The 12,500-nt window shown below is 41.7% G+C and overlaps 1 protein-coding gene across 1 annotated transcript in view; it reads left to right on the top strand.

Annotated features, from left to right (window-relative positions):
* Positions 1-12,500, top strand: part of LOC137617592 (piggyBac transposable element-derived protein 4-like) — a 22,158-nt gene that overhangs the window by 1,834 nt on the left and 7,824 nt on the right. The window lies entirely within an intron of this gene.

Below are 12,500 nucleotides of genomic sequence, written 5' to 3'. Positions count from 1 at the left end.
TGTAAATTTGTTTGTGGTAGCTCAAGTCCCACTGATTACCGCCCAATTTCCATAACTCCCATATTATCTAAAGTTTTTGAACGTGTTCTGGCAAAACGTCTTAATAGGTTTGCTGAAGGTAATCATCTACTCCCTATTTTGCAATTTGGTTTTTGTAAAGGCCTTGGAGCATGTGATGCCCTTCTTACAATCTCCAATGCTGTGCAGAAATCCCTTGATTGTGGTCGGGAAGTTCGTATGATTGGCCTTGATTTTAGTGCTGCCTTTGACCGTGTTAATCATGAAGCCCTTGTTTTCATACTGAAAACAGTTGGGAGTGGGTGGGTCGTTTCTTAGCATTATTATTGATTTTTTAAGTAATAGATCTCAAAGAGTTGTTGTTGATGGGCACCATAGTGATTATAGGAATGTGATATCCGGTGTTCCACAGGGTAGTGTTCTTGGCCCATTACTTTTCATACTATATACACATGACATATGGTTTGGCCTAGAAAACAAGCTTGTTGCATATGCAGATGATGCTACTCTCTTTGCATCAATTCCATCCCCTGAATGTAGATCTAGGGTTGGTGAATCCCTTAATAGAGATTTAGCTAGAATTAGTGCATGGTGCAAATTATGGGGTATGAAGTTGAATCCTAACAAAACTCAAAGTATGATTGTAAGTAGGTCAAGGACGGTGGCTCCTCAACATCCGGATCTCAGTATTGATAATGTTTCTTTAAATATGTATGACTCTTTCAAAATTTTAGGTGTGATTCTCGACAGTATATTTACTTTTGAGAAACATATTAGGTCTGTGTCTTCTTCAATTGCACAAAAAATTGGCTTATTGAGAAAGTCTTTCAAGATTTTCGGTGATCAATCTATTCTGAAGAAGTGTTTTAATTCTTTCATTCTACCTTGTTTTGAGTATTGTTCTCCTGTCTGGTCTTCAGCTGCTGATTCTCATCTTAATTTGTTGGACAGAAACTTACGGTCTATTAAATTTCTTATTCCTGATCTAGATATTAATCTCTGGCACCGTCGTTCAATTAGTTCATTATGCATGTTGCATAAGATTTTTCATTACTCTGACCATCCTTTACATTCAGATCTCCCTGGACAATTCTATCCTGTTCGTAATACTAGGCAGGCAGTTAATTCTAATAGCCAGGCCTTCTCCACCACGAGGCTCAATACTACGCAGTACTCTAGAAGTTTTTTTCCTGCTGTTACCAAGTTGTGGAATGATCTTCCTAATCGGGTTGTTGAATCAGTAGAACTTCAAAAGTTCAAAGTTGGAGCAAATGCTTTTTTGTTGACCAGGCGGACATGAGTCTTTTATAGTTTATTTATGACATATTTGTTTTTTGAGGTTGTTAATAGTTTATATATGACATGTCTGTTTTGATGTTGTTACTGTTTTTAGAATGATTTATTGTTAATTTGTTCTCTTCATTTATTTATTTCCTTATTTCCTTTCCTCACTGGGCTATTTTTCCCTGTTGGAGCCCCTGGGCTTATAGCATCTTGCTTTTCCAACTAGGGTTGTAGCTTGGATAGTAATAATAATAATAATAATAACAATCCGCCGAATGCATTGTATGCAGTGATAGACGTGGACCTGGTGGAAGGAGAGAAACAAAATATTACTGAAAAACTTGTACCAGGCAACCTGCAATGCATACTGAGTGCTTTGAAGATTACCACACAAAAAAGGATTACAAAAAGAAATATACTTAATTCTTGCATGAATCCTGCAATATGAATTTTGTCTATTTCTATTGTGAATAATAAATACGGTTTTTCGCATGTTGTTGTGTTAAAAACATTATTATTATTATTATTATTATTATTATTATTATTATTATTATTATTATTATTATTATTATTATTATTATTATTATTATTATTAGAATAAATAACGCCAAATTATTAGACCTGTATGATTTACACCTATAAGATGAATGAAATCTTTATTGAAAATTAAGAAATTATATTTGGATCACTTTGACCGAAAAAAATGACCAAACTACAATATGTTCTTTACTTTCCACTCTGTATGATTTGTAAATTTATTCCTATGAAAAAAAAGAACACTATTATTATAATTCTTTTTTACAAAATTCGGGAATATGTACAAAGTTCCCCCCCCCCAAAAAAAAAAGTATTCATACTAAATATACTGTATATTATAAACCACCTAAAAATTATGATATATAACATACATCACATGTATTCAGTATGTATGGTCATACATTCCTCCTTTGTAAACAAAAGGCCACGTGGTAATTTTGGGCTGGTGGTGAGAAGTGGTCACACCCTTGGCCACACCAAGTGCAAGGACGCCAATTAGAAATCTCCTTGGTCCTAGAAACGTCGAGAGAGAGAGAGAGAGAGAGAGAGAGAGAGAGAGAGAGAGAGAGAGAGAGAGAGAGAGAGAGGGAGAGAAGTACGAGGTATTTGTAAAATAGGATGTGCAATTCCTTATTTCAAAAAATAAAAAAGTAAAATAAGTAGAGAAAAGTAAAAGCTTCAATGACGAATCAAATAAAACAAGAAATAAAGGTGGGGTTCGTAATCCTTTCTGACCTAAGACAATGTTTACAACCTTGACTCACCAAGGCAGGATTATCTCAGGTACAGAATTATCGAAACGGAAATACCAAAAACAACTTATTCCTCATATCCCATAGCTTGTATTTCAAGAGCTTTTCCGAAGATCTCATACAGATAATGGTAAAACACATTTACACGTGGATACAAACGGATATTTATTTATGTAACTTGTATGAAGCTTCTATGTGCATCAGTTACTTCCCTCCATCATTATACATACATACATAAATACATATATACCTACATACATATCGCTCTCTCTCTCTCTCTCTCTCTCTCTCCTCTCTCTCTCTCTCTCTCTCTCTCTCTCTGTATGTATATATATATATATATATATATATATATATATATATATATATATATATATATATATATATATATATATATATATATATACATATCTATATATATATCTATATATCTATCTATCTATATATATATATATATATATATATATATATATATATATATATATATATATATATATATATATATATATACTCACTCTCACTCTCTCTCTCTCTCTCTCTCTCTCTCTCTCTTCTCAATATATATATATATATATATATATATATATATATATATATATATATATATATATATATATATATATATATATATATATATATATATATATATATATATATATATATATACATGTATATATATATATATATATATATATATATATATATATATATATATATATATATATATACATGTATATATATATATATATATATATATATATATATATATATATATATATATATATATATATATATATATATCTTTAAATACATAAATATATTACGAATTTTCCTTCTTGATTTACTGAAAACTGTAAATCTACTATTTTGGGCTATAGTATTACAGTATCATATTTGAGAGAGAGAGAGAGAGAGAGAGAGAGAGAGAGAGAGAGAGAGAGAGAGAGAGAGAGAGAGAGAGAGAGAGAGAGAGAGAGAGAGAGTGTCACGTACGGATGAAGATTTTTGTATCAGCAAGTATGAAATTTTAATTGATAGAACGTAATTTTCTATGTCACTTCATGGGGCCAAATTCCCCTAGGAAACCTCCCCCCCCCCCCCAGGACCAACCGTAGCCCTCGAGGTAGCTAACCTTATGTTTGATCATGAACTCGGCCTCTCGACTCCCCTCCGTCTTCCGGATCTTCCTGATAACCTTCCGTATGCAGCCAAGGCCGTCTTGAGATGGCCTTGATGCCAAAAAAATAACTAAGAGAAAAGTATCTTAAAATTAAATATAAAAAAAATCAAAATTGTCTAAAGAGACCAACCTGTCTGGAACAGACTAGAAAACTGAGTGACTATCTGAAGGACAGTTCTCAGGAAGATAATTCTAAATTTGCCAGCTTTTCTCTTAGCTATTTTTTTTATCTCCATATTTTACTTGTAACTGTGTTTATAATTTCAATTTTATTTCTGACTGTCTTTTTTTGTATTTTATATATTTTTACTGAGTTTTGCTTATAATGTTTTATATGTCCATTTTAGCCTTGATAATGAGATGAGTCCTGAAAAGTCGGCACCAATAAATTGAAAGATGTTGTCCAGACTCTTCGTCCTCCTTTTTATTTTTTATATATATATATATATATATATATATATATATATATATATATATATATATATATATATATATATATATATATATATATATATATATATAACGGATTTTGAGTGAAGCGAAAAATCTATTTTTGGGTGAGATGGCCATGTCGTCCTGATGGAAGTTCCTATAGGGTAGTTTCCTAGGGTATATTACAACTACGGCGATATTCCCAGAGAATTTACCTTAAGGTACCAGAATTCTAACTCCTGGAGCGAGTATCCCTCCTGAAAGGGATATCGCGACATATCAGAGGACGTATTCTTGACACGTCACATGGCAATCTGCATCCCGAACAGAGATTTCATCTCGCAAGGGGCGATTGGCAAGAAACGAATTCGGGAAAGAAAAAGGGGGAGCCGCTCCCAAGGCTCCCTATCTTCCGATTCGTATGCGTGCCTGGCGCCAATCCTGGCGCCATCTGTATTCCTTGTAGGGTACACGAGGTGCTACAGATACTGTATGTAGGGAGGGGTCCTACGGCCCTTTCTTAGAAAGGCAAGGGCGGGTCCATCAGGACGACATGGCCATCTCACCCAAAAATAGATTTTTCGCTTCGCTCAAAATCCGTTTTTTGGGCTCAAGCCATGTCGTCCTGATGGAAGTATACCAGAGCATTACTGTATCTGTGGATTCTCAGAACGTTCCGTACTCCCCGGATGTAATTTTTCCCCGGTCGACTAGACCTAGAGACCTAAGATGTTACCGTTATACATCTTTTCAACTAACTATAAACCATGTTAGAGCTTCCTGCCCCCTACAGGGAAGAGTCCTACTAGACTCTGGAAAAGTCTCGAAGAGTACATATACCTATGTATGAATACCAGGCAAGCTAATATAGTGGTCTCGCCCTATATTAAGTAAAGCATAGTTTGTAAAGAATCACTGCGTCAATATGAAATATCGACCAGTTCTCCGCACAATACTTGTATTGGACAAAGGTTTTATATCCGCATAGGAGGAAAACCAATGCAACATAGCTTGCATAAAGGAACAATTCTATTAGAATTATCCCAGATAAGGTACATAGAATGAATGCTCAATTATACCAATAAATTGACACAGGTGAAGGAGACGCAAGGTTCTCAAGAACCAGTTTATTGACAGGCAATAAATAGACAGGTTAACCACAATATATATATATATATATATATATATATATATATATATATATATATATATATATATATATATATATATATATATATATATATATATATATATATATATATATATATATATATATATATATATATATATATATATATATATATATATATATATATATATATATACATAAGAAGAGCATAACCCAAAACTTTAAGCATAAGTATGATAGTAAACAGAACTTGTTTGTCTGAAAGAAAAAACATTAAATGTCACTTTTAAGATACCGAGGTATCAAAGTCATAAAAGTCTGTATTACAAATCAATGACATTAGCGTTAGAAACGCTCGGCACACATGTCTGCACTTATGCTAGGTTCACCTTCGGAAATGGAACAGTCTACATGGGCAACACAGTGTCCTCACTTAGTTTGTAGTACAGTATGTAACTACACACTCACCCTGGAATTAATCGTCCCAATTAAGACCACTGTTCCTCGCAGAGTTAAACAGTAGGGTTAACACCGCGACCCACTGCTACCACAGATCTCTTTAGTTCCTCTACTTGCTTCGCATAGTGGCGAAAGAACACTCTGGAAGACTTCCAGCCAGTGTATGAACGGAGATGTTCAAAATCCATACAATTAAAGAAATTTAAGGTTGAGGCAACTTTCCTCGGATCGTGACCTGCGGGTGTACTGTCAGGATCCGCTCTGTGAATAAAATATGTGATTTGCGCTCTGAGTTGATTCAGAGATAAATTCGAGCCTGATGTTTCTCTCCTGAATAGTTGACCACCCTTGAAGTCTGAAGTTTTATGAAGATAGACCTTTAGGCATTCTACTGGACATAGAGATGCATCTTCTTTCAGAGGGCAGATTCTCCAGGGACCCCACCTGTTGGTGGGTAACTCATTCTTGGCGAGAAACGTAGGATCCGGAAACAGGTTCAGTTCTCCTCCATCCAGGAACTGAACACGACCTGCCTCTCTCGAGAGGGCTACAATCTCACTAACCCAGGCCCCGGACGCGAGTGCAAAATAGGAAAATAACTTTTTGTGTCAAATCCTTTAACGCACACTCTTCATTGCTCAACAGAGAAGCGAAATGAAGAACTTGTCTAAAGACCATGAAATGGGCTTTGGAGGTGCTGAAGGTCTGAGCCTAGCACAGGCTTTCGGGACTTTATTAAAGATCTCGTTACCTAGGTCGACCTGGAAGGCATATAGAATGGGTCTTGTCAAAGCAGACTTACACGCTGAAATCGTGTTAGCTGCCAATCCTTGACCATGGAGGTGGAGAAGAAAGATAAGCAGAAGTCTGTCTGGATCTCCTGCGGATTCCTCGCCTTGACAAAAGGCCACCCATTTTCTCCAAGATGACTCATATTGCCTTCTAGTAGATTTGCACTTATATTCCTCAAGGAAGTGTATGCTGGCTTTCGAAATCCGAAACGCTTTCTCACCGCTAGGGAGAGAAAATCATGAGCTGCAGGGTCCGGGTTTTCTGTAATGAAGCGCAGACAGTTGACTTCTGGACTCGCTGGGTCAGAACTGGATCTGGTAGCGGTACAAACTTCAGCTACAGTTCCAATGCCAGGGGGAACCACACGCTGTTCGGCCACTTATGGGCCACTATTGCCGCTACCCCTTGAAGGATCTCAGTTTGTTGAGGACCCTCAACAGAAGGTTGTGAGGAGGGAACAGATAAATCTTGGACCATCTGTTCCAGTCGAGGGACATCGCGTCCACTGCTTCCCGCTAAGGGGTCCTCGTACGGGGCACGTACAGGGGCAACTTCTTGTTGTCTTTCGTCGCAAAGAGGTCTATCTGCAGTTCTGGGACTTGATTCAGACTGAAGAAGAATGATCCTGCGTCTAAGGACCATTCCGACTCTATCGGTGTGAACCTGGATAGAGTGTCCGCCGTCACATTGCGGACTCCTTGAAGGTGAACTGCCGACAGGTACCACTTCTTCTTTTCCGCCAATCGGAAGATGGCCAACATCACCTGGTTGAGAGGTGGTGACCTCGATCCTTGTCGATTCAAGTATCTCACAACTACCTCGCTGTCCATCACCAACCTTATGTGGATCGAGTGACGCGGGGAGACTTTCTTTAAGGTAAGGAGCACTGCCATAGCTTCTAGAAAGTTTTATGTGAAAGGTCTTGAATAGCTTGGACCAAGTCCCCTGGACTTTTTTCCGATGAGAGTGACCTCCCCATCCCTCCTTCGAGGCGTCTGAGTGAATCGTCACCGACGGGGGAGGTGGCTGAAGAAGAACCGACTTCTTTAGATGTCTGGCTTGGGACCAAGGCCTGAGAAGTGTACTTAGCCGCAGCGGCTGGTCTTCTCAGATCTCTTCGCGCGTTTGATGCATAACTTCTCCAAACTCCGATTGCATCCTTTAGCTGTGCTCTTAGCACTGGGTCTGTCACCGAAGCAAACTGGAGAGAGCTCAGTACCCTCTCCTGCTCGCGTCTTGATATCCTTTCGGAATCTAGAAGTCTCTTGACAGAACCCGCTATCTCCTTCCTTTTCTTCGCCGGGATGGAGAAACGGTGTGACAAAAGGTCCCAGTGGATTCCCAGCCACTGGAACCTTTGAGATGGAGAAAGTCGAGACTTTTTTCTGTTGATCTTGAAGCTTAGGTACTCTAGGAACTGGATCACTTGACTGGAAGCTTGCAAGCATTCTGTCTCGGATGCTGCCCACACCAACCAGTCGTCCAGGTAGGCTACTACCTGAATTCCCTTTAGGCGTAATTGTTTGAGAGCTACGCTCGCAAGCTTCGTAAAAATCCTTGGGGCTATGTTTAGCCCGAATGGTATGGCTCCGAAGGCGTATAGTCTTTGTTGTAGCCTGAACCCTAGGTAGGGGGAGAGTCGATGGCTGATTGGAATGTGCCAATAGGCGTCTGACAAGTCTATAGAGACGGAATATGCCCTCTTGGGCAGTAAGGTCCTTATGTGTTGCAGTGTTAGCATTTTGAATTTGCAATTCACTATGAACTTGTTGAGTGGCGACAAGTCCAGAATGACTCTGAGCTTTTCCGAGTCTTTCTTGGGAACACAAAACAGCCTCCCTTAGAAATTGATGGGCTTCACCCTTCGGATCACCTTTTTTCTCCAACCGTTCTTGAACGTACTCCTCCATAACGGGGGTGGAGTGTTGGAAAAACCGAAGGCACGGGGGTGGAGTGCTGTACCAGCTCCAGCCCAGTCCATTCTTGAGTAGGCTGTGGGCCCAGGGATCGAAGGTCCACCGATCCCGAAATTTCAGAAGTCTCCCTCCTACCGGTATCACCTCACTTGGACTGCCGTCCAGAGGTCTTGCCTTCCTGACCACGACCACCCTTGAATCCCCTTCCCCTTTAGGGGCGTCTAGACGAGCCTCTGGCTGCTCCTCTAGGCTTTGTTCGAAAGGAAGTAGACTGCCCTTCGAACGCTGGGGTGATTGCCGTGGACTGTGTCGACACGGCCTGGGGTACCCACTGAAAAGTGGTCGGGGTTTGTGCCACGATCTGGGGCACTGGGGGCAATGGCAATTGCAGTTGCTGTTGCTGTCTAACAGGCTTGGCTGGCCGAGACGGTAGCCTAGTCCTCATAGTCTTCCTCTTTGGTTGAGGACCCTCATCCGGGGAAGACTTTCTTTTGATAGCCAGGCCCCACTTCTGGAGAAATTTTCTATTCTCCAAGGCGGCCTTATCAACAACTTCTTTGACCAAGTCGGTAGGGAAAACGTCTTTTCCCCAAATGTTGGAGGAGATTAGTTTCCTTGGCTCGTGCCTCACCGTAGCCGAGGTGAACACGAACTCCCTACAAGCTCTCCTTGCCTTGACGAAGCCATAAAGGTCCTTCGTCACTGTGGCCAGATGAGTCTTGGCCACCACCATGAACATTTCATGGACCTTGGGGTCACTTGCCATCGTCTCGAGAGTAGTCTGAAGAGACATTGAGGCAGCCAGTCTTTCTTTTGTCTCGAACTCTCTTCGCAAAAGAAAGTCAGACAGCTTAGGGAGGTCCTCGCCGAACTGACGTCCGGCAATATCAGCCTCCAACTTTCCAACTGAGAACGTAAGATGGACGTCCTTCCAGTCTTTGTGGTCCATAGGCAGGGCCAGCGACAAGGGTTTACACTCCTCTAGGGAGGGGCAAGGCTTGCCGGCCTCGACTGCTTTTAGTACAGCCGCAAACCCTTTCTGTAAAAAGGGGAAGGCTCTAGTAGGCGAGGACACAAAGGAAGGGAGCTTCCTGTTCAATGCGGCTACCTTTGAGTTAGAGAAGCCCCTCTCTTTCATCGAGGATGAAAGTAGAGCTTGAGCCTTAGCATGGTCCATCACTATGACCTCCTTCGGCTCTGTCTCCTCCTTTGAAGCTGGTTCCTTCCTCAGCCGGACATAACAGTCCGGATATGATGCCTTGCTGGGCCAGAATTCCACCTCCTCCAGGGGAACTGAGCCCAGCTTATCCGAGATGACGATCTTTCCAGTCGTCATCGGCATGTGCTCAGCATACCTCCATGGGTTAGCATCTGAGCACAAGGGAAGGTCTTTCACATTGAGCTTTTTCTGGGGCCCATGTGATTCTGCAAGGCACTGCATTCGCAGTTCCATTGCAGCCGCCTTCTCCTGATTTTCCTTCTGCATTTGTTGGATCATTCCAACAATAGAAGAGAGGGCTTGTCCCAGCTCTACTGGGAGACCGGCCGATGTTGAGGGAATAGGCTCCGGAATCTGAACCGGAGTAGCCGACACCTCGTTGACCTCTACCTTTACAACGTCTGGGGCTTGAACTTCATCCTGGGCTTCTGCCAGGAGGTCTTCCTCCAGACACTCGTCCACATCAGACATCCTGTCATCTAACTGGATGTCTTGCATCGCGACAGCGACTTCAGCATCCACCTTGATCTGAACTTGGGGGATCTCCTCTTGAGGCTGGGGAATCACTGCATCAGCTGATGCCTTAGGAAAAAGATACGCCCTCATCTTCTCACTTGGAAGATAAGGGCCAGAAGTGTTCTTTTGGAAGCCCCTTACCCAGGTACGAAGATTCTTCCTAGCTATATCCCTTGATTCCGCCGTCCTAGGGGAATCAAAGGCCTCAGTAATCAGGTTAGTGCACACAGTACATACCTGAGGGTCCCAATACCGGAGATCATCCTTGGAGACAGCGCATGCTGCGTGTCTCCTACAAAACTCATGTCCGCAGAGGTTCTTGCTGCGGACGTTGCAGAAAGCACTTACGCACTTCGGAGGGTCCTTCTGTAAAGAGAAGAAATTTCCATGAGTATCAAGTGAACTATGTATCACTGGATATGCATAGTATAGCATAACAATTCAGAAAGGAAAGACACACACTTGTGTTTCCCTCACAACCCATTGTTGCAGCCTTCCAGATAATAAAATCAAAAGGTTAATCTCTTCTAGAGTAACCAATGCAAAGTTTCCAGAGGAAACAGGTGGAGCTCACACTTAAGCAATGATTTTAAAATCCTGGATAATAGACAGGAAAGAACTCACTTTCCTATCTGTAGGGCAACAGCAAAGGACTGTGCAAGAAAACACAAAAGTGTTAGAACACACAGTGCTGTACCAAAACCCATACTATAGTATTCCTCTTACTGTATATGTTATACTGAAGAATACTAGTACAGTATAGGAGGATACGTGCCGGCCGGCACCTGCCGGCCGGCACACACCATAACTAGCTTTAAAGTATACTACTTAACAGCTATAAGGCGGCAGAACTCTGGTTCAAATGCATGTGACGGTCGGCAGCAATTGCCGGCCGGCAACAGCCAATGTCGGCTGGCAACTACATAAGGTAGTACCCAGCTGCTGGCCACACTCTTGGTGACCGGCAGACAAGGGCTGACATTAGCCGGCCGGCAAAGGTACAGGACCGATGCCAGCCGGCAGCAAAAGAACCAGAGGACTACACCTGCCCGGCTGCCGGCCTCATAGGCCGGCAGCCGGGTCGGGTACAGCATTAGAAGAAAAATAGGATGGATGCCAGGATAAGACTGTACACTACCTCCAAGCCCGGCAATCCGAAAGAGTGCATATAAGGAAGGGGAGAATATAATTCAGGCTTCCTGGCCAATGCCGTCTGGCTCAACAGGCAGGCATGGATGAGGGACCAAGGGAGGTCCGGGCAGCACTCAAAATATAAGACCCTTGCCGGCCGGCAGGGGGCTGAGTCAATTCCACATCCTAACCTATACTAGGTCCAGATGTAGAACGACGTACAGTACTGTAATGGCTAGGCCATTACTGAGATAGAGGGGGAAAGGGACAAAAGAGGGTCTTACCAACCTTGCTTTAGTGACGGATCACCCCGCAGCCAGGAAACTTATCTTAGCCTAAGGGAGATCTAAGGGGGGAGGCCAGCAATACTTGCCAGCTCCCAGAGCACCAAAGCAAGGAAGGTGTTGCCCACTCCCAGGGAAAGAAACTTATCCTCCCCCAAGAACAGCAACAAGGACTAGTCTGGTAGATCACAAAAGAAGGAATCATATCCACAGAACCTTCGGTAGTGACCTAAGGAGGCTAAGCCACCTTTGTCTGTGTCAGGCCAGCGAGGGAGACTCTACCCCAAGCCAGACAAGCACAGACTCAGACTAAAAACTCTGTTGTTCTGGTCCCTCTTTGAACCAGACTTACTGGAACAGGAAGGTACAGTAACACCCCAGTAGAGTTTTATCGAAAATTAATTCTGAAAAAACCACTTAGGGATAAGCCCAAGGCTTAAACAGAGGGAAAGGGATTGCAGACCTTCTCCGAAGAAAAGAAAGCAACCGGGGAGAAAGTATACTAAGGCTCCATAAGCAACTTAGCCTAGGCACCAAGAGAATCGATTACCTAAATCACCGAAACTCACTCGGTATACTATCTTGGGAAATATTCCACACAATCTTAAATGTATAAAACATAGCCTAAAGCTTCAATAAAATTTTTATTACACTCGGAAAAACCAAAATCATGCATGAAGTACTAGGACCAAACGACTAGGCTACATGGCCTAGGGTAGGCCAGAATGGCGAATACTTCGCCAAAATAATACTAAGCACGAAAGGAAATCCTATGTAATGCTAAATAGCTAAAATTTATCAAAGCAAAACAACCGGGAATGTCGCTCTGACTAACTAAACTTTATACCTAG

The sequence above is a fragment of the Palaemon carinicauda genome, chromosome 23 (assembly GCF_036898095.1).
Source record: "Palaemon carinicauda isolate YSFRI2023 chromosome 23, ASM3689809v2, whole genome shotgun sequence".
Taxonomy (NCBI): domain Eukaryota; kingdom Metazoa; phylum Arthropoda; class Malacostraca; order Decapoda; family Palaemonidae; genus Palaemon; species Palaemon carinicauda.
The sequence above is the reverse complement of the archived record's forward strand: the minus strand, read 5'-3'. Positions and strand labels throughout refer to the sequence as shown.